The sequence below is a fragment of the Channa argus genome, chromosome 17 (assembly GCF_033026475.1).
Source record: "Channa argus isolate prfri chromosome 17, Channa argus male v1.0, whole genome shotgun sequence".
Classification (NCBI taxonomy): domain Eukaryota; kingdom Metazoa; phylum Chordata; class Actinopteri; order Anabantiformes; family Channidae; genus Channa; species Channa argus.
The window spans coordinates 15,672,640-15,696,222 of NC_090213.1; positions in this window are offsets into that span (position 1 = coordinate 15,672,640).

Below are 23,583 nucleotides of genomic sequence, written 5' to 3' on the forward strand. Positions count from 1 at the left end.
GGTGAGATTCTCCGTCCATCTGTTCTGTTTTAGCACCTCTAAAACCCTGCCATGTTTAGCGGTTGCTGAAGAGTCAACCTATTGTTCCAAGTGACCTGATTGACTTGATCCCCCCTCACACTACAGTATGTTCTGCTTTCTATTTGCTCTTGCTGGACAATTTGTACTTATTCATTCTTTATACCATAGCTGAGAATGAACACTGTCTGTTTTTATAGTTGCCAGATAAACATATAAGTATAGGTAGTTGTAGAGCCCCTCTAGAAGTGTTTCTTATGAATGATTCATTTGAGAAAGCTTTGTATGCTGATGCACAATTGTTGCTGCTTAAGATTCCAGAGCAGAATATTATATCAAAATAAACCTAAAGGAAGGTCATTCATTATTTAGTGATCTGTCATCTCCGAGACGGCGTTCCTGAGAAAGGCATAGTTTTAAGTGTGTCAGGGATAAATAGGATGAAGATGCTGCTTATATGGATCTCTGCACATAATAGTCTATATGAGATGAATTGTGTTGTGAGACCATAAGGTTTTTGAGACATTACAAAAAAAGATTAGCTTTTTGTTTTAAAATCTGTGTTACTTGCAGTTTTATATGGCTATAAGAACATTAATATGTACACAAAGAAAAAATACACTTTCAGATATTAAAAGCAAGCTAAATCTTTAGTTTTTCCTGGAAAGTTGAGCCAACTTATAAGATTATGACTTCCTGTTGGGTGTGAATGGTTGTCTGCATGTATCTCTCTGTCTATGCCTATCTCTTTGATAGACTGATGCTCTGTTCAGGGTTTACCTGAACATCTTTAACATCTTTTAAATGTATGGTGTTGTCTTAGAAATGGCTGCAACCTGCAAAATATCAAAAATAACATAATTAATATAACAAAAAAGATTTCCACTAAATAGCCATATTTGAGAGCAAGTATTGTTAAATACTTGTAATATTATTTTTAAAACACCAGCAAAGGAGACTTTGTTGTTGACCAAGTGATTATTTGAGAAACTATTTGAGCTAAATTAGTTATTAAAATAGTGCAAGTCAGAATATCACCACTAGGGAGCAGGATTGCTTCTTTCATGTATTCTTTCAGTCACAGCATAAGATCATGCAACAGTTTTTTTTGCTAAATGAAATAGATTATAAACGGTTATAAAATGTGTTAGATCATGTATTATCCTAGATATTGTGTTGCCAAAATGTACTTTTCTCCAGTCTGCTCTTACAAAACGTATATGTCTGACATAAAGATATAAAGAATAAATAAATTCAAAACAGTTACCAGCATTTAAATTTTATGATTTTAAATGTGTATGTGTCAGTTGATACAGTTTCATAAAAATAGCAGATACCTGTATCCTCTTATTCTAATAGTGAATCATAATTACATCATAAATAATAATTGTGATTATCCAAATGCTGTGGAGGCTCTCTGAATTTGTTGTATTATTTGTCACATGGTAATGACCAGTGTGAGGGTGGTATCAAGTTAATTCCACAATCTATTAAATACATCAACACTAATGTTATTTCCACTCTTGTGGCATTGGAAATAATCTCCAGGTTAAATTTATTGGCGTCAGCATACTGTGACCACTAATGCAGATAGTTCAAATATTTATTTTTCACATAAATAATACCACATTCATTCTGTTTAAAAAAAGAATGCTCAAGGAATTTATGATTAAATTTAGTTTCTGTGTGAGAAAGTGAAAACAACTTTGACAGGAGTAATGTTTTAACAGGAAGTGAATTTTGGGCACCTCCAAAGGCCCTTTTCTGTATTTCTTTTTCAGAGGGTTACATACAACTCTGACTAATCAAGTCTGCTGTGCACAAAGAGCGTATTTGTTTAATCATTTTGGCACTGACAGAGGAATGTTCAGACAACCTGGAATCACAAGCACGACTTGTGTGCTGTCAGTGTGTGTCTGTGAGTCTGTGTGTTGCTTCAGTGCAGTCATGGGTCAGCTTCTAATATGTCTGTATTCATGGAGCTGTCTCTGTCGGTTTCCATCAACATCTTTTTTTTTTTTTTAATTTTTTATTTGAATTTTGAGTTGAAAACACATGAAAACGGTAGATTAAAGTCATGATATGGTTGATATAATTGCAGTTTACTATGGCTAAAAATAGCACAAGTATTAAGCGAAATAAGAAAATGTGTTATGAACGTTTTATAGGTTCAGTTGAGTAACTTATAACAAGGTCACAGCTCTATTGCAAATGTCTAAATCTCTTAACTAGTAAGTCTTATTTCATTTGTGACTTGTTGTGACTGCTTTTTCAAGTTATGGGGCAGGCAACAGAGAATGAATGTAAAAGCTGTTATTTATGTTTTTACAGCACCCAAAAATCCAACCCTAACCTGTCAGACACAACTTTAAAAGAACAATAATGACCTGCTCTACCTGAGGCTCTGACAGCACACTGTCAGCACAGTCTCCACTGTACACCATGGCCTTTAAGCAAAAGAGAAACCATGTGGGGAATGTGATACCTGTTGACATAGTGTTTAAATGACAGTATTCCACAAACACAGAGGTGGAGGGCCTCCTCTAGGGACTTGTACAAGCCGCAGCTCCTGTGTACAGTTTAAATAGTTTGTGGATGATTAGAAGGATCATATGGCCAAGGGATAAAACCACAAACGGGTGCTTTGCTCCATGTGAAAACATTAAGGTGCTCATTATGATTACTTATGACCTGTTGACTCACTAAAATTACTGTGAAATTGGCCATACTGTTGAGTAACTCAGATAGATAGTAGTTGCATTTCCTGTTAGTATCTGACATCTTTTCTTCTCGTCGCTCCTTGTGTGTGTGTGTGTGTGTGTATGTGTCAGAGAGAAAGAGAGAGATAGAAAGAGACTGAAGACCAATTTCAGCTGCCTTTGATCACAGTGTATACTGTACAGACTCTGTCAGAGACAGTCAAAGTAGGTGAAACAATATTCAACACATTACACTCAACTATATGGAGTGAAAACCTTTAGCAAATGTTTTTCATTAAAATTTTATCACCACCATGAAAACAGCTTTGCGTAGACCTCACAAATTGACCTAACCCTATTAGCTTTAAGTCGGTTTTAGAGGATTTTCTGATGCCATTGATTACCAAGAGAGTATTCACCTCAAAAATATGATTTAAAAGCAGAGTAGGTTGAATGTGCCTGTATGGCATATATAAAAATCTCCTGTTGATGGGAAACGCTACTATAGAAAATGGTTGACTGCCTCCAGTCCTCATAATGGCACTGAGTTGAGAGAACAAGCTCACTGCTTCATGTCCTGTTCGATAAAACCAGGGTTTGGACATATGCCATCATTCAAGGCTTGGCAGGATGCAGTGACTAGCTGAGGTTTGAAACCCCATTAAAATTTGTCACTTTATTTTAAGCAGCTGCCACACTTGTGAGCCCCACATCCTTCTGGAAAACCAATCAGAGCTGCTGCCTGGGGGATGGCCAAACGGCATTCACACTGTGATTGTCTTAGATGTTAAAGTTTGTTTCCCCTCTATGAATTTAGAGTAATGAAGACTTTACACTTTTTGTCAGCTGAGTTAAAGTCATCTGACCAACATGTCATTATTTATGAAACTTTCACTATATACCTGACTAATCACACGATGGTTGTGTATGGACCAAGTAGACATTTTATGAAATGAACTGTCGATTCTAACTATAAGAATTGACAGTTCATTTCATTTACTATAACATTCCTTTGTTAGCTTACAGAGACACTACCATTGCCAACTGTGAGATACTCATCCTTCCCTTTCCTTTCCTTTCCTTTCCATGTGTCTGTCCATTTTGTTTAATTATTTTTTTATGGATATATCTGCTTTATTGATTAGAGAGAGGATCACCAAAAAAGTGCATGTTCCCAAACAGAGGAGCCTGGACAGAGAGCAACCTGGACTCAAATCATCAAATTCCACATGCCTGAACCTAATGCCAGAGCCATTCTACAAGAAAGGTCAGTGTCAAAATGCTTGGTTTATAGGCAGCACAATGGGTTAACAGTTCTGCCGTATGAGGCTGGGCACTATGGCAAACAAATGTTACAATATTAATTTCTCATCAGCCTCGACATAATTATCAAGTATAATGTAAGTCATTATTACCAACAGTGATCAGTTTGTAGAGTGGCCGCCTAGAGGTTTGCACCCCTCTCTTCCAGACCAGATGTCGAAGTGAACCCCAAACAGCCTATTCCCAAGGACAAAAAAATAAATAATGTAAATGTCATTACTTAAGGTCTCCTTTTTGCTTAAAACTCTTTTAGCATTTTCCTTAATAGATACAAGTTAAATTGACTGCAAACTGAAATAAACAAATTTAAAAAAAATATATTTTTACTTTAATAATTCAATTCATAATGCCTGAGTCTTGAATAACTCAAATATTGAAATTCAGCTGTCCATGTTAGCATCATTTTCTTTTGTAGTCTCTTAAAAAAATCCATGCTATGAGGTCTTTGAGACCTCTCATTGTCTCATCGTTGGGCTTAACTCTGCAAAACAAAGTGCTTTGATGTATCTGAGGGGAACAAGTGGTAAAAGTTACTCAGACATCTACATCTCATTTTAAGGTAGTTTCAATTTCAGTGAACTTTTGATAATTGTTTTTTTTATATTGTTAACCAGGTCCCTCGTTTACTCGACAACTGGTAATTGAAGAAGCTGACTGTAATTTAACTGGGACTTATACTGGGATTGTGTGAACCGTCGCAAGGCCGGCGTCATTTGCCATGTTTTTGGCAGATTTTGGAAAGCATAGGAACCGCACTAAAAAGTATGGCCTCACCATGATGGTGACCATGATTTACCGTATTTTCTTACTTTTTTAAAGAGGATGTAGCTGATGTGTCATTCACTAGAAGTTTCCTCTGAGCACTTATCACCTTGACTTGTCTAAAACCAAAACTGGTACATTTTCTTTGTTTACTGCTAATTAAGGAATGATTGCTGTACATTTGATGGGGTTGGGGATTTACACTTTATTTTTTATAGCCTAGCCTTACTGCCATACATATTTAGTTACATCTTGGTTTTGATTTTTCATTAGGCATGAGGTAGTTGTGTTGACTTTATTTCAGTTTGTAATACAAACTGATTGTGGGATAATAATCCAGATGCATCAAGGTATTTCATTATATTATTTTGTCATTTGTTGTCTAGCTGTGTATTTGTAAACTGCTAATGTACCCTGTTTACATTTATTTAATAAACAGAATAGTAATTTTCAAAACCAGAAGGTGTTCTACTAGAAAGGGCTTTGCTTTAGGACTGAAAAGGAAGATTTTTCCCTCTTATGGTGTAACCTTTAACTCAACAATAATTCAAGTTTTATTACATTACTATTAATATTATCTACTGATACCGACTGGGATTAGAATTTGTCTCTAAGGTGTTATGCCACTTGTCTGCAAGAATTGATTTGTTGTTTCAATGTTCCTTGTCAAAATTGATGTTGTCTCTGGAAGAAGGTCATAAAAATGTCTTGTCAGTGGCAATAAAAACACAGTTTTTGCTTATTCATGGACACAAAATGAGAGGAACACTTTCTTCTATTTTCTCTGACCTAAACCTGTTGACACATTCGAGACACACTCCAAGAACAGCTCAATAGCCATCTATTGCCTCTTGGCAAGTACTGGCTATCTTTCCCTGCTTTTGTGTTTCGGTCATTTTGTACAGCCATACACAAAGACAAACACACATACTCTTATATATATGGAACAGTTTTGTCTCAGTTGGTGGACATCAAGCTTGCAATTTATCCCTTATAGCATACAGATGGTTGGTGTCACTCCAAGATAAACCTCAGCTCAGCCAGACAGAGTGCTTAGTACCTGCCAGCAGTCTCCACTCTATCATGGTCTAGTAGCACCCACCAAGCCAGGGCTCTGTAGTGGGCGTCTGCATAGCAAATTCATACACACAGCCTAGTTCCTGTTGTGCTTCTGTCCTCAGATGAGAGAGATGAGTGTAAACAATCCCAGAAACTCAACTGTTTATTGTTACAGGTATATACAGTCAAGGCCTAGTGACAGGGGTAAAAATGCAACAGTTTATTTTATATCTAGTTCTGAAGTGAGCCTGGAGACACGCGGAACAGGATGAAAAACACATTTAGGAAGAAAGAAAAGACAAAAAGCAAAATAATCAACACTGGACCAGAAAGACGGAGGGAGTGTTGGAATTTTGGCAGAATTTTGCAACAGCGGGACAAAACTGCAAGACCAAGAAATGAGTAGAAACCTGTCCTCATAATATTATAAAAAAGATTTTAGAACTAGGAGAAACTGGGGGGAAAAAACGATTAAGCTATTTTGTTTTTCTCTATTAAAGTCTAAATATTTGGCTAGGCTGAGTGCCAACATGGAGGATGGCCTTCTGTAGTCCCCCTGGTCTCGAAGGCCATGAAGCAGAGGTCAGCTAAGACTACTGAAGTCAATCCAGTGTCTCCCACCCGCAACGACAATGTGCCATAATGGCCCATTGGTAGGGACATGATTATGCTGTTATGTTACTGGGATAACTCAAATGAGAAGTTTTATTCCTGCCCTAAGTGTCTCTCTGGATCACACAGGTGCCTTGATCTATCACCTTGTGTGACACAGAAACAACTGAATTTGCAGAACCTTGGCTACTTGTGTGGCTTACTAAATAATAATCCTCTCTCACGTTTGAAGGCTGTTCATCATCTTTTCAAACAGCTTTATAGAATTCTTACCTGACAAAAGCAGATTTGCTGTGACAGCAAAACACTTTCTTAAATGGTATTGCTCCTGCATGGCAACCTTTACCTTTTGCAGCTATGTAAAGTGTGGAATACAGTGTATATAAAACAGTTAGAAAAATTACACTGTTATAAGATCTTACCTAATCAGAATGAGCCATGGTTTTTAGATACTGTTTACATATGAAATGCTAACAAATGAGGCTTTGCTATTATAGTAACAGGCTCTTATTGTTACTTCAGCAGCCAAGTCTGTTTCTTTGTAGTGGTTAGAGAGGCTTAGACAGTTTCCTCAAGCATGGACTAAGAGATGTTTCGGTATTCAAATTCTCTTCTTTTGTAACTGAGATATTATTGACATGAAATATTGGTATGCAAAGTCAGCAAAATCAGAATTGGCAACAATTTCAAACTTTAGTATTGCAGGAGTTCTGTTGGATGTGTCATTTTTCTGCCTGTCTGGATCTCCAGAAATGTCAGAAGCCACTTGGCCACATTATGCAATTGAACAATCACATTATGGTTATTCTCACTGACTGCTATCAGTGACCTGATGTAGACGATCACTATCCCCCAGCGATATATACACTATCCAATTTTTGTGTATTTAAGTAATAGTTTTTGTTGATTAAATTTATATGCTGTGGATCGGTCTCTATTTGTTTTTTGTTTTTTGTTCTTTTTTCCTTCTGTCTCAACTCTACATCAAAGAATGCATTTTTTGTAGATACACCCCTGTGCTTCTGACAGGTAGAGACTGCATGAGAGGACAGTTTGTCCAGCAGAGCTATGCAGGCTGCAGGGGCCCGTGTTTGGCTTGGATGCCAATGAATAACATTGTATGGAGAGAGGATATTAAAAATGCAAGGTTGTAATTTACTGTAGAGTGGTACTGATTTAAAAGCTTTTTTTTCCTTCTTGTTGCTTCGCTTGAAGTTTTCCAAATATGCCACAGTTGAGTGTGAACTGAGCTTTGTTTTACTGGCAATAACAAGCAAAGCAAGACTGCCAGCTCTCTGTAGTTCACCCCCTCTGCTAAGGTAAGCCTTCATGAAATCCAAATGCTCAACATACCTAACATCTCAAATACAGTAAATACAGTTGTATGCTATCAGAGGCAAATGTGCTGTTGTTGGCCCTGCAGTTGGACTATGTGTGTAGGGTTTGCTAGCTGGCCAAGGTATTGACTGAAATCATGAGCAACTTTGTGTGATTATTGGTCTCATGGTGAACATGTGTTGCCAGCTTGTGGTTGCTGTGGGTGGTTCCATGGTGTGACCCAGGTAACAGCAGATTAACAGTGTATTGAATGTAACTTTACAAGGCAATCAAGCTACCATGAAATGGGAACACCTGCCTTTCATCTTTCTATTTAAGAATACCACTGAATCATAACACTAAAAACTGCTTCTCTGCTGTCTCTGACTGTCTGTTGAGAGAAACCCTAACACTGACTAATGACAATGAGGGAATTACATATTAGGATGGAGTACCTCAGCCTGTCTAGCTGCTGAGTTAAAGGAAACTGTACTTGGATTTTTTTTATGGCCTTCTCTCTTTATAAACCTCAAATTTGCTGCTGGGTAACTCAACCACTTCCTCCCTTCCTGTGAGATCAGGCAGTCAAGCAGGGTAAAGCCAAGCAGTGCAGCGGCTGCTGTGGCTTGCAAACAGCTGGCAAGGTAGTCACTATACCTTTGGCACCTGTGGGTGGGCGTCAACACTCTTGGTTAAACAAACATGAGCCCTTAATACTGTCATGACTGGAGAATGAAGCCAGAATGCCACCTGAAGCATAGGGGGCCAAGTAGCAAGAAATTTATGTTTACTTGTGCTTGAGCTGTTTCAGGACAAAATGACATTATGTTGGTATAAAACATAATGTTATCCCTCATTTTACACTAATTGTATAAGGTGTATAAGATGAGATGTGGCAGATACTGACTCATATGGATTTCAGCCTCCTTTTTCTCCTGCAGATGGCGATGTTGTCCTGGTTTGAGATTATACCCTTGCAAAGCCTGAGCCGCTATGAATGAGAGCATTTTCCTAATTGGTGACTTTTAACAAGACTATGCAAATGTCTCTTGCTGTCTCCATCACCTATTCCCTCTTGGCTTCGGGTAGTTGTCACTTTATGCTGAAAGTAATGTTCAGGGATTGAGGTCATGTGTGGGGGGATTTTCTTTTTTGGTTGAGGTGTAGCTAAATTTCATAGCCCAAATGTTGACTTGTGCATCTAGCACACTGGCACTTTCCAAGGCAGAAAGGTAAACTAGATGGATGAAGTAGCAAATTATTTGTTTGTCTAAAACAAACACAAATTGGAAACATGAAAGATGTTAGGCTAAAAGGGCACAGACCTTTACCACCAGTGAAATTTTCCTCTAACAAGACCAAAAAGGGGGGCTCTCCAGAGAGAAGTGAAACTTTCCACTGGTTCACTGTGCTTATGTTGAGGCTGGCATGGCCTTATGCTGAAGAAAGGATGGTAGGGAAATCAGACTTATTGCTAAAAAGTTTTTCTCCTTTGATTTTGCCTTTCTTGCTATCTTTCCATCTATTTCCTCTCTCAGTGTCTAAAGTTGCGTCTTTGGCTCTTTCACTACCGCAAAAAAGGCATTAGCACTCCTAGAGGGCAAGTCTGGGAATTTCTAACTTTACTAGCATTACTGTTTTATATATTTAATTTACACTGAGAGATCATCACAAAGGTAGGGAAACTCCTTCAAAGATTTGATGGAGTGGCCATATACTGTAGCCTATGTCACCATCGCCTCATCTCCATCAGCACTTAGACTTTCACCATTTAGCTCTAAGGCCTACCTCAGTATCCAGGGTGACAGGCACACTTGGGAATTTTGTAAATGATGAACTATGTGATATGCAATCCCTACCAACCTCCCCTCCACCTTTTCCTATTCACTTCCACCTTTTTTCTTTACTACTTAATAAATCCTCCTCTCGTATTTCTGCCTCTGCCCATCAAGCGTCACCTTCTTCAGCCCCAGCAGCTGGCGGTCATCCCATAGCAGCAGATATACATGCCAAGCGACGCTGTGTGATTCCTGCCAGGGCGGAGAGCGGGGCATCAGGGCGCTGCTGATGGTGGTCAAAGTCTGAATGAACTGACCAGCCACAGGAGAAACCACAGTGTGCGTTCGTGCGTTGTAGTGTGCGTGTTGGTGTAAACCCTTTTCCCTTTGGTCAATATACTAAGTCTTGCAGATCCAGTAATAGCAGAGCAGACTTAAACTCATGCATATACACACACAAATTGTATTTTGTTCTCACAAGCTCAAGGTTAGGAAGAGCTGGTTCACTGCTGCTGCAAAAATTGTATCCAGGCAGGCTGAATTTCAAGCTCTTAGTTAGAAGTAGCTGTCATAACGAAAAACCCGTATCCAATAATGAAGTTTGTTAAGTTAGGCCCAACAGGGCCACTGCAGTATGCTGTGTATAAGCTTGACTAAGCTAAGCACTAGAAAGGCAGGTGCAAAAAGTTTAAGAGCCTTAAAGCCTTAAGTTTTACAGTACTGTGCAATGTGCTTGTTAGGTGTTGACATGTCATCCCAGTGATAATACTATTTCTGGGTATTCTCCACTGTTTTAATAAGTTGTTTTCCATGTTTTGTTTTTTACATTTCTTCATAACAGCTAGCTAATTAGTTTATCCTAACATAAACAGTATGCATTGACACACTTTATGCTGACAAAATAATGTTAAATGTTGGGAACTATTACAAAGACATCTAAACATTGTTACAGTGCTCTATATTGGGGCTGCAAAGTGATGGAAAAACAACTTGTGATAGTATTTCTTTCTTTGTATATTGTAATATTTAAAAAAATTAGAAGACCCAAATAGCTTTATTTGACAGAATTGATTGTTCTTGAATGATTGGGGACATGTTTGTAGTTGAAACACAAATCATCTATGCTCTGTATGGTCATTGAAAGCTTTACTAAGCAAGTAGGAGGAGGCAGAGCTGGTGGATGACCAGAGGGTGTAGGGCCACAAATTAAGTAAATAGTATTTGCCACTCATGTTTACTTTGTGTGTTAACAAAGCTCATGTTAATTTTTTCTTAGCTGAAAATGGATATGGTCAATTGACTGTTTATTGAAAAAATGTGCGCTTTAAATGGACAGCGTATTTGTAGCACGCCAATTCAATTTTTGAGTCACTAATTAACCTAACATACATGTCTTTGGGCTGTGGGAGGAAACTGGAGGAAACCCAAGCAAGCACGGGGAGAACATTCAAACTCCACACAGAAAGGCCACGGCCAGCCTGAGCGCAAACCTTATAGCTGTGAGATGGCAGCGCTAACCACTTCACCACCAAGCTGCAGTATTTGCAACAATCTTTGCAACGATGTCACCTAAAAGGGCATGATGGTGTACAAGGCATGGATTTATTAAGGCGATTTCTCAATATATTTCTCTTCCACTGTTAAATGTGACGGGATGGAGGAGTTTGACACAGAGTTCGCAAATTATATCACAGTGGATAAACACTCATAAGTTTAATCCCACCGAGCCTTGAAATCAGATAAACGTTTGGGTGATTGGAAATACAAAAAAATACACTGCCAACACAATATATTCATTGTAACTACAACATGTGGTTGTTTTCTCAGATGCACTTGAAAGTGCCTAGAAATACATTTAAAAGTGATTCGAGTGATTTTTATAAAAAACAAACTTTGTTTTACACATCCAACTTTTAGAATTCAGTGCACAAAAAAATGTGGCACTGAAAGGTTTTCGCTGGTGTCTGACACGGCCGCCGCAAACATTGGTCGTGCCCCCATGTTGTATAAGGATTATGATTTTAGATTCGACAATTTTGTCAATAACAGAACATAGCACAAAGTTCAATGTGAAAAATCTGATCCATCACATTAATGAGACAACAGTAGGAGAACAGTAGGCTATGTAGAATTACACAGCTTTACTCTGCAAATTTCTGGTAAACACACATGCACATGCAAGCCTAGTTTTTACCATCCTGATACTCAACAAATGGGTATCTCGCCACTTTATTTCTTCACATGCTGCAAAGTCAGGAGTGGTTCACGTTTTTTTGACATTAACCACTAAAGATGTAAACACAGTTGCTCTCTCCCCTGTGTCAACACCTCTGATGTGTGGGTGGGGGAGGAGGGTTAGCACTGGTGGCTCAACCTGTTGTTGTATTAGTCCTGACAGGTCTTAACAGGATTAAAACCCCTCGGCCTGCACTGAAAGAACAACAGTGAGAAAGTAAGAACTCCGGACACCTTGAAGTTGTGCTCAGCATAATACATATGTGGATTGGATTAAGTGTGACACATGCAAAGCCTGTTAGGAGTTTGTATGTACATGTTGAATATGTGCTTCTTCAGACGAGGCTACAGAATGTGGTGAACAGCACCTCCAACCCCTCTTCACACTCTTGCACACTGTTTGTTTTTACAGTTGCATTGTGGGACACCATTGCCAAACTGCCGCTGCTCCCAACTGTCAAACAAGATTATTGGGGTTGCCCCCTTTCTCCTCAATAGTGAAGACTACTAAAAAACTATGCCTATAGCTTTCTCATTGATGCTCAATCATACCCAGAAACTTTTACTTGCGTGGTCACTAAAAGGCTAACCAAGCTGGAATTTTTCTTTACAGCAGAAATAGAGACATGAAGCCATAACAAATAAAGGCTTTTTCAAACAAAGGGCCCACTATTTTGAGTACAAACATATCCAAGAAAGAAGTTTCCTTTCTTCAGTGACAGAGGCAAAGCCTTTTTAAAAAATTTCTCTTTATGGTTTTGAGTTCCAATGAGAAATTGGAGTGGGTTTCAAAGTTGATTAACTGAAGGTCTTCCCAGTACAACAACCATGAAGCTTGACCTGAGACAAGAAAATATAAGTGTTAGACATGTAACTGGAGTAGAAATCTACAAGAAATATATTAGTGTTGGAGAAGAACATAATCAGCAGGTACCGCAAATTTAGGGATTAAAACCCCCTAAATACCTCTCAAGTGTGGGACTTGACACACAGTATATTAATTTCTTTCCCATGATCTGAATCTGAGTCATATGCATGAAGCTTCCTTGACATCAGAGGACCCAGGTCATAAGTCAGAGGGATGATGGGCATATTCATATAAAAGCTCACTTCCCCAGCCCAGGTCAGGGTCAAACGGGTCAGAATGAGTGATTTGTGAGAGAGGGAGGTCCTCTACTGTCAGTGGCCAGGTGCACTGTAGATAAACCTGCTCCCCTCCATCAAGGCCACATAGGTTTGGCTTATTTACTTTATTTTAAACTCTACACTGTGGCAGGTTTGAAAAATTTTACTGCAAAACATTTGAGTGGAGAGACTTGACATGTCACCCCCTGCCTCCAGTCATCCATAAATGATGTCACATCCTATTAGCCCTCCCTGGAAGCAGATCCTTTTCCTGTGGGTGTGTGTTGGTTGGCTAGATGTGATGCTAAGTCAGAGTCCAGACGCCTACAGTTTAGGGAATTGTTTCTTTAACACAGAGAAGGGGGGCCTGTACAGTAGGATAAAGAATGAGACATGTGCTAGAAGCTGTAAATTGTCTGGCTTGTCTCCAGTGAGAATTGCAAAGGATGGACACCTGGGATGTATGATGTCTTTATGACCAAAGTTACAAATGAAGAAGCATTAACCTTTACCTGCGGCTGTCAGATTGATACCGTTAGTCTTTTTGCCTTCTAAGGCTGGATACTGAGCTCTAGAAATTATGACCAAAAATAAATGTTAAATATTCTGTGTGGTCAATTGTCCCACATGCTTTGTCATGATTTGTGTGAAGATAGTGACACTTATTTCTTCTCTTTCAAATAGGGCTTTTAGACAGGTTGCTCATTTAATCTCCTTTCTACCTTCCTGACCATGTTTTACACTGCAATGAGTCGAAATACCCATGAATTAAAAACAATCTTTGGAGCAAAAAAGGCCTGCATGTTCTTAATGATGAAATGAGGTGACAGTATAACACCAACAAAAGTAAAAGTGATAAATTTGACAGTCACACTGTAAAAACACATCATACTAAAAATCCCCTTTACAAACATTCCAAGCTTGTTGGAGCACCTTTGCATTTATTTGTTTTTTTTAATTTGTTCTCATGCATTTTAATAGATCCATTACTTATAAATATCCCAACATACACAGGGACATATCCTTAAGGGGGGACCAAGAATAACAAGGCCAGGAAGGCTCAGATAGAAGGGGCTGTGTGTTCATTATGATATGCAGCATTCAATTGCCACATTAATTAAGCAGCTTGAGGCAGCAGTGGCAGGATGATGGACAAGCCTAGTCACTGGAGGCATGTCTGATACTCTGCCAAGTCCAAGTCCTGCTGTCCAGCTGCTGATTTATGGATAGAGCCAGAAGTCGGAAAATAATCCAGGAGTCAGATTTTTGTGGGCGGTAGTGCTGTGCACATGTGTTGGGGCTTAAGCTGCCCCCATGGGACATCATTCATCTCTCATCACTGCCATGCTGATAACAACCTCCTCTATGAAACACACGTCCCATCCAGCATTGACACACTCAGAGGAAGCTGGTGGTGGTCAATTTCCTACAAGTGGATTCACATAAATACACAGCCAGTGTTTAGATGACACTAGGTCTCTGGTATACTCTTTTTTTTTTCTTTTTTCTTTTTTTTTAAATCCTTTTGTGAGTTTGTTATTTGTGGATGTTTAACAGGAAGTTATAGAGGAGTGTATAAAGACCAGTTTCCTTCCTGCTCAGACAGTGGTGTAATTTGGCCAGCTCTATGGCTCCCTCAGTTTGGCCTCCTTTTTTCCCAATATATATTCCTTATGTCTTACTTATATCCGTTGTAATTTCCAATTTTATGAAGTAAAGAAAAATGAGAGGCTGTTATACTGCCAGCTGTCCCTTGATGTAGTCTGGTTGTCATCTGGACATGTGTGAATAATACTTTTTTGTACTCATTTAAATATCAAAATGGCTGATTATAAAGGTGGCATGCGTAAGCACAACCCTTAAAGGGCAGAGAGCAAAAAGGAAAGGATAGAAAGATGAAAGGTTCAAGTTAATAGCCATGAGTTTTTGAACTGCCTGTCACTCAGTCAATGCTCAAATAGCATCTAAGGGATTCGGCATCAGTAAACAATGCGATTAAGATGGTTACAATATTAATTATTAATTCAGAAAGAATAATTGATAATTTGTAGGGCTAAGGGCAAATGCAGTCTCTTCTTTTTTATGTCAATTTGAGTTTTTAAAATTTGTTTTTACTGTAGTTTGAAACTACAGATATTTCTAAAATACACTTGCTGTTACTTTCTTTTGCATTGAATAACATTGCATTGCCTTTGTGAAGTTGTAAGATGTTAAAACTGAGACAAGACAAATAGATGAGTGAGTATGAATTAGTCTTACTTATTTGGTATGTAACCATTCAGCCACCAGTGTGCTGTGCAGTGGTGTGAAGCCAAACTTCTTCCGCAGAGAAATAATCTACATTACTATATATTTGTAATGAAATGAAATTAAATTGCTGAGTTTTAATTGACAATCTTAAGTCTCGTCCACCAGTCCCACAGTTGTTGGTTTGATCCCTGGCTCATCCTGTCACAAGTCAACACAGTGAAACCCAATTTAGTTGCTCCTAGTAAGTGTTGGCCAGCTGTATAGCAGCTCCCCCATCGGAATGTGAGTGTGTGTGATTACAGGTGCGAATGGGTGAATGAAAAGCGGTGTAAAGCGCTTTGAGTACCAATAGATAGAAAAGTGCTAAATAATTGCAGACCATTTACTCACACCTACCGTAAAGAGTAAAAAAATGCTCTTTCAGAGTACACAAATGTTGAATTATGGGGGAATTATGTGTTACACAGCACTACATTTATCATACTAAAACACTTGGGAGTCATCTGATCTCTGCATATAGAAAAAACAGAATGGTAATGTTTTGGTGATCGAAACATGCTGCATTATTCATCAGTGTCAGATACCAGCAAGTGACAGGAGGCTGGAAACTGGCAAGAGCACTTGGCTCGATAACTGCGCATTAATGAACAGATGAAATGTATTCATGTATGCTGATCTGCAACTGGTTCTGCTCACAATTTGTTGCTAAACCAGATGCTATTTGCTTGCATTCAGCTTCCCTTTCACTACCAGTAACAAACTAATGAGTAATTTTGGTAATCGATAATTGTTCTGCATCTGCGTCAACTATGCTACACGCTTATCCAGTTAGATAACAGTAAGTGGGTTACGTAGCTGACATGCCAGGCCGAACCAAGAAGATCACATGTTGCTGGAATGGTAAAAATGTTACTAGATTACCAGGTACTCGCAAGACAAGGAAAGAGGAGGGCACAAACCTGTTGGTGTTTCAGCACTGCTTTCTTTCAAAACTGGGCGCTACAAAGTAGCATCTGCTGCTTAAAGGAGCGAAAATTTATTTGAATGAAAATAAAATTTCTGAATATGAATTTAAGCAAACAGGAGCGTTACTCTTGACTTTTTATTAGAGTTGTCAAGATAACAAAATTATGACTTTGATACCAATGCTTGCTTGAAACAATACCAGAGCATGAACCTAAAGCAGCGCAAAAATTAAATAATAGATGACAGAACATTGAAATCAACAGAGAAATCTATATATTTAGTTTGTTAATATGCTGATGCTGATAGAAAACTAGAATGCACTCAGTAAAGAGCAGACCTTCACAAAGGAGGTGTTTTGAGTAATTTAAGTGAAATTTGTTATTTGCCTTCAATAATGGACTACTTCAGTGCGCCAGCTAATGCTAGGTTTGAGCATTAAAATAATTTATTGCCAGACTTGGATAGAATAGTTTATGCCTATTATTATCATGCTCGATACAATTGTCTAGTAGACTGCATCTTTTAATTGTTGCTCTGATTAATGCATGTATGTGTATAGCATATTAAAGCTTTTGTATGTACTTTGGTATTCTAGTTTCTTTTATACTTGGGTTTATAGTATTTTAATATTAAACTTTAGGTTTGCAACAAAAATATCACTCATTAAACAGTGTTTAATAGAGTGTCAATAGAGACTCAATAGAGAGGTCCTCGCTCTTCTGTGCACATTTTCTAGTCTGTAGAAATAGCTATTGGCAAAGATGTACAGTACATGCCATGATTTCCATTACCGATAGCTACAAAGATTAAGGTAAAGATTGACTATTTAAAACTTGTTATTGATATTCATACTAGTGCAGGCCTGATTTTAAGAAATTTGCATTTATGGTAAAGTTAATATCTCTAGTTGCAATGGTGGTCAAAAAGATAAAACCAAATTAGACTGTTATCTTTTTCCTTTATTGGCTTGCTAAACTCTCCTGGTGAAAACGGTTCCCTTGACAAAAGAAAAACCACACTCATTGGACTTAAATTCATGGGGATGCAATCTATGATATTGGCCAGCCTATTCCTCTTTAAAGTCAGTATATCTGGGAGCGAGGTGATTTGCCAAGTTGGACATGTTGGCTCTGTGTTCATTTGAAACATGTTTTCGAGGCTTTGTAGTGTCTGCTTGCTCACCATGACCATTAGATCTATAAGTGAAATGATGCTGGATTTTGCTTTGCAGCACTGTAGGGTCGGGAAGAGCTTTTGTACTTGCAGTCATGTTTCTTATTCAGCATCAGAACATTCAACAACATCAGAACAAGTCAACTTGCTTAAGGGTAACCTTAAGCAAGTTGACTTTTCTCTAGAAGGCAAATTAGCCTTCTAGACTTCTTAACTGTCATATAAACGTAAAAATTGGTTTCTGATTGGCTGGGGATTAGGGAAACGTAAAGGTATTCAATTAACACTAAATGCCTCGTAGAAGTCTAAATAACGCACTTTCTGCAGTTTATTTTTAATTCACTTCTGGAAGTCTTATCAGCTATGTCTCCCCCCCTCTTTACCTCAATTTCCCTGCTCTGCAGTGACACAAACATAGCAAAAAAGAAATAAGCTTGAAAAGTTTGAAAGCAGCATTTTCTGTCATTATGCAGTTAAAATCTATAAGCCATGCTTACAAAATGATTCCAAAGTGGAGTTAAAATCCAATTACTATTCTGCTGCATATACTGTATTTGTGGATTTCCATTAACGTAGTTTCTTAAGTGCATGTAAATTCCTTTCAGCAATTATTAGAGAAAGCTGATTTCTCAGAGTAACCTGGTTACTTAAGGGTACATACAGGTAGTGCATGCTAGCTGACCACACTCAATTCATCTCAGGAAAAATATCTCTGATTAAAACACTGTCATTCCGAAAGTACCGATCCCAATAAAAATTGGTTTAGTAGTGTTTTTAGTCGCAGGGTATTGCGGTACCTTTTTAGATTTGGTGTACTATGTGACAGTACTTTATATATGTAAGTTACCAAATGTGCTAAACTCAGACACTATTTATCAATAACAAATGAATGTATAAAATGTTTAGCAGCATCTTCTCATTTTCAGCCAGTCCTGACCACTGCATTTACAGGTCATTAAAGTTGTCCCTAATGGAACACAATTCTATTGTTAAAGTACTCTGGAGCTAGTGTCTGTATCTAAATGGTTTGTGAGCAGAGATGGAGAGATTATTTTTGGTTGTTACCACTTTGCAACCACAAATAAACTGAGTCTGTATTTTAATCCATTTCAAGTGAAAGGTCTTCACTTAAGCGTATCGTTGTATCCTGTATCCTTGAGCTCTAAAAACAGGTTGAATATGTTTCCTTCTTTGTTAGTATTAAATAATGTATATAGATTTTTATCAATATTAATCAGTTTTTTAAAAATGTGTTGTGATACTATATATATATGTAACACTGTAAATGCAGCACTGTAAGTGATAAAATTCATACGCTAAATGTATACATTTCTTCTTATTCAAATCATAACAAAAACCCCACACATTACTTGCTTGAATTAAATACAGAGCATGCTGTACTGTGCTGCTACAATCTCATCATTACTCATTTTGGAAACTGATAAATGCTCTAATTTCTGTGGCAAACAAACATGCAACAGAATTATAATAAAACCATTTTTGCCCAACCCAATTTAAATAAATCAGCTTGAAATGGTATCAGAATAAAGCCAAATATGTAATTGAGCCCAGCCTTCATATTGACAAATGGAAAAAAGGAAGCTGACTTTATTTCATTTGCCACTGGGATGGTGCCTCTTTAAGAATGAAAACCGCAAATTGCTCTCAACAATTCCTATACCTCTAGAGTTGACCACTTTAAAATTGGCCTGTTCTGAGATTATAAATATGACTATTTGATGGCTCTGTTATTATGCCTGAAAGGGGGGAGGAGAAGTAGAGTTTGTGGCTGTAAGGACGGATGGTTTCTATTGATGTGGCCAAGAGCTTTGAGCTTCCACACCACACACTTCTGTGCTCTGCAACAGGAAAAACACAGGAGATCACTTCCAAATGAAAATGCACGTGCACATGCAGATACACACTCCATATGCAGGCAATAGAGTGAAGTGATAAACCAAATAAGCAGCTCGTCCTATTACCGCACAACATCCTAAGTGTTAGATTGATGACAACACTAGGTCCTTTCGCTATAAACAGTAGCTCCTTAAGCTATATGTTTGTATGTTGGGTTTTTAATGGGTATACCTCTTTCCATAGGTGCATACATAATGTCATTCCTCCAAATGTTTAATGTGGATTTTAACTGAGACCTTGAATGGAGTCAAAGACATATTTTCATTCCTGCCCTCATTTAATGATAGTAATATTTATTCATGATTTATCTTACAGTGACTCACTCCTTGTATCTACTTGAGGACATACACATGATGATTAATATATTTTTTCTCGTTCTGTTCATGTATGCAGTACACACATGCATGTGTGGGCATGAGAGTTACAACAATAGCAAACAGCAGCCTTTTATGCATCATAAGTCTTTATTGTCGCTGGTGAGCAGCATTTCCAGTAAACAGGGCTGTTATGGAGGCCAGGTTCCTCATTTGTGTTTGTGTGCTATGAGGTCAAGAGTGGAGTCATGGAGTCAAACGATGAATGGCAAAAAAGTAAATCCCACAGCAGGAATCCTTAACAGTCTTATTTTAACAAGAACCTTGGGTTGTTTTCTCTCCCCCTTGTTCTTCTCCGTTCCCTTTGCATCTGGCCATCTCACAAGTACACACACATTTCTCCCTCTCTGCTCCTTGGTGTGGGTAGCTGCTGCAAGGCTGACTCAGCCCTCTGCACTATTCTTGGGTCCTGACGAACAGTGCTGATGTACCCTGTCTGATGGCCACACGCCATAAACCAGTCTTTGTTCCTCCTTCCACTTTTTCAGAGCCATTCGCCCTCGCCTCTCCTCCCAAAACTGCTGCTTGACTGACCAAAGTAATTGATGAATTGTAAGCAAACCACTATAGATCAACACAAGACGTTTATCTTTCAGTAAGTGAGTGGGCCACTGTAGTGAAACATGATATTGCAACTACTGCAGAGGTCTAAAATAAAAACAAGAATGACCACAAGCATCTCAACATACTCCTGTGGCCTTTGGGGTCAGGCGATGTATGATGTTCATTTACAGCATTAGAAGACCAAGGATAATAAATTCATTAATCACTTCATTAGCCTGGACCCTTGATGAAAATAATACTTTAATTCAGTATTGCCAGGGGCTGGAAATGATTTCACTACCTGAGATAGAGGCCTCAGTTGTGCAGGAAAACGAATGGAAGAGAATAGTTTGATTGTTCAGAACTAGGACTATCACTGTGTAGGTTTATTATCAGATAGACACGCATTTGACAGATCTCACAACCGCAGTCTTAACAGTTAAATACATGTGCATTCATTGTGGAGCAGGGGCAAATTTGCTTCTTTTCTTGAATCCATTCATGTAAATATAGTAATAAACAGAAGGCGAGAGGAATGGCTCTACAGTTTGCTTGCTGCTTGCTTACACTGTCTGCATTAAGATGTGAGATAAATTCAAAGCATGTCTGATATTAGTGGATGGCAGCATGGCTCAAACTTAAACCATCTGTGTGTGTGTAATCACGCAACTCTGGAAGAGATGTAGGGGTGAAAACATGCGTTGCCTATTATGATTGTTGAGAGGGGCACAAAGCGACTATGGCAGTCCCGAAAATAGCGTAACTGTCATGATATTATCATATTTGGAAAATTCATAAAGCTACCACTATCAAAGGGACAAAGGGACCTTTAAACATTATCTGAGACATGAAGAGAAATCTGGGGTTGTGCAGCTCATAACAAGTAAGATTGATGGGATGCCTGAGGACAGTGAATAGACAGGATGGATAGAGAGAGTTAGAGCGGCACAGAGAGACAGACAGATATGCTGACAGAAAGTGTTGATCTGACAGCAGAAAGATCATGAGGTGTGTGTCTAGTCTCTATGACCCACATAGAGATGCACAGATACACACACAGATCTGGCTGCCACTGCTCATCAGTCATCTAAGAAAACAGATTCTGCTTTTTCTATTTGACATGTCTGCCATCAGCTGGATATGGAAAAAAGACTGAGGAGTTTGAAATCTTATGCTTCATCGAAAGTATAACCAACTTCAGCAGATTGTGTGGAATGTTTAAAAAGGAATGCAATCCTTATAATAAGAGCCACAGGCTACTTTTATCAGTTATATAAGGCTTAACAGATGCCAACCACTAATCTAATGATGAATATCAAGTGCAGACTTTGTCAAAAGCTTTTATATTAAAGGTGTTGTGATTTTAGCAAATCTCTAGATCGTTTTACCTCCTGAAATTGAAGGAGCTCGGGTTGCTGGTCATAATAAATTATGTCACATAAATCAATCTGCTGAAAAGAAAAAAAAAAAAGACCCGTGGAAGAAAATGTCCATTCATGATGGGAAGAATGAATGCATTGTCTGAACGGCACTGTACTTTACTGTACAGCATTCGGCTTTAAAGAGACAAATCACCCCAGGCCTTCAAGAGTGAAGCATAGTGGGAGGCCAAGATGAATACAGTACATTTCCCCTCTCTGTTTCCCTCTCAGCTAAAACATAGCAATTAAAAAGTCCCCATAGAAGCCGAGCTTGAAGGAGCCAGCAGCTCAGTGAGAGACACAAACCACGGCCTCTGCTTTAATTGAAACAGGGCCTTAAGTCTAACGGCAATACCCATATTTATTTATTTTCAGCCATTTAACATGCCTGAGATCTTTGTCTCAGAGAGCTAATTGCTCCTTCCGACAGGAAGACAGTGAGTCAATGGGTAGATTATGTACAAAGAGATTTTAATCTTATCCCTCTCCTAGTTTTCAGCCTCATGGAATCAGCAGAAAATATGGAAAGTATGAGAGTTGTTTCTCAGTGTTATAACAATACAGGATAATCCCCAACTGTTTTAGTAAGGTTGGTAAATATTTGAAGTGTTTGCCTGGGTGTAAACTTTTGGTTATTGCTTTAGCAGTAGAGGAGAGTTTGTTTTGTTGTTTCCTGCATCTTTCTAGTCCATTACATCATGAGATCATTTGTTTGAAAGTTTGATTAGGGGTCTCAGAAAATCCACAGAAATGCACAAAATTGTCCAGCCTTTTTGGCCTGGCACATACTCAGTAAAGGAAGAAAAAAGGAAAGCTCTGGGTGAAAGGAATGTAATCATGGTGGATTCATGGATGTCAGTGCACTGAAAGATCTTTTTAAAATCCCATCCGATGAGTCTCCCAGACCACTCCAGTAAAGTAGAAAATGGGAAATGTTATACTTTCTCTCTCATCGACCACACACTCACTCAACTAGCCTAGTAACAGAGGAACAGAGGCCACTTCTGGAGTAACAAGAGCTTTTGATTTCTTTGTGCCTCCTTCAGATTTTTTTCTTACTGTCTACATTGCAATACCCCTTGTGTGCACTTTAGGCATGTCTGCACACACTTTTACATGTGCATACATTTTATTTATTTTTTTTGTCCTTTCAGCTTATGCTGTGAGTTCAGGGTCGCCACAGCGGATCATTGTCCGCAGTTGTCCCAGTTTTTACGCCGGATCCCGGATCCCCAATTTCTACCGGGCTTGGACCGCCACTGCACAGCTGGGGATGGGAATGGGCTTTTAGGGGTTCAGTGTCTTGCCATGAGAAACTTCGACATATAGCTGGGACTGGGGATCGAACCTCTGACCCTGTGGTCCGTGGACAACTGCCTTACCAGCTGAGGTATAGCCACCCCCCTTACAAGTGCATACATTATTGTTTTAAATGCAGTTAGTCTTTGTTTCCCTTTGCTAAATTAGCTGGACATCAGGTGAGCAGAGAGGAAGGAATCAAAGACATGGTCACTGCACATCTGTCTGCCAGCTGTGCATATGTTTACACCTGACCCCAGCCAAGTCACCGTCTGGGTCACTCCCTCTCTCTCCCCTTCACATTACCTCCATCCCCCCCCCTCCCTCCAAAAGTTGTCCCTCCTACTGTCGAGGAACTTTTTCAGGTCTGGCTCAAATGCGTAACTGCAGCAGGATTCGAGTGTCTCACATCAGTTACACACAAGCCACCAGCAGGCTCAGACAAAACTATGACAAAGTTTGATTGGTTAAAGGTGATTAAAATAATCAAGGCAAAATGAGGTTATTGAAAAAAGAGAATCGTATAAAATTAGCGGCAGAGAGCTTAACCAGAGGTTGTTGGAAAAACTGTCATGGGATGGGATGGATTTCAGAGAAAAGACCCATTCATGGTGGTCATGTGTGTCATGGCTCACATATGACTGTTACTGCAATTACAGTTTTTTTTCTCGTATAAACACAAGCATTGCATCATGTGCTTCTGTTTTAGCAA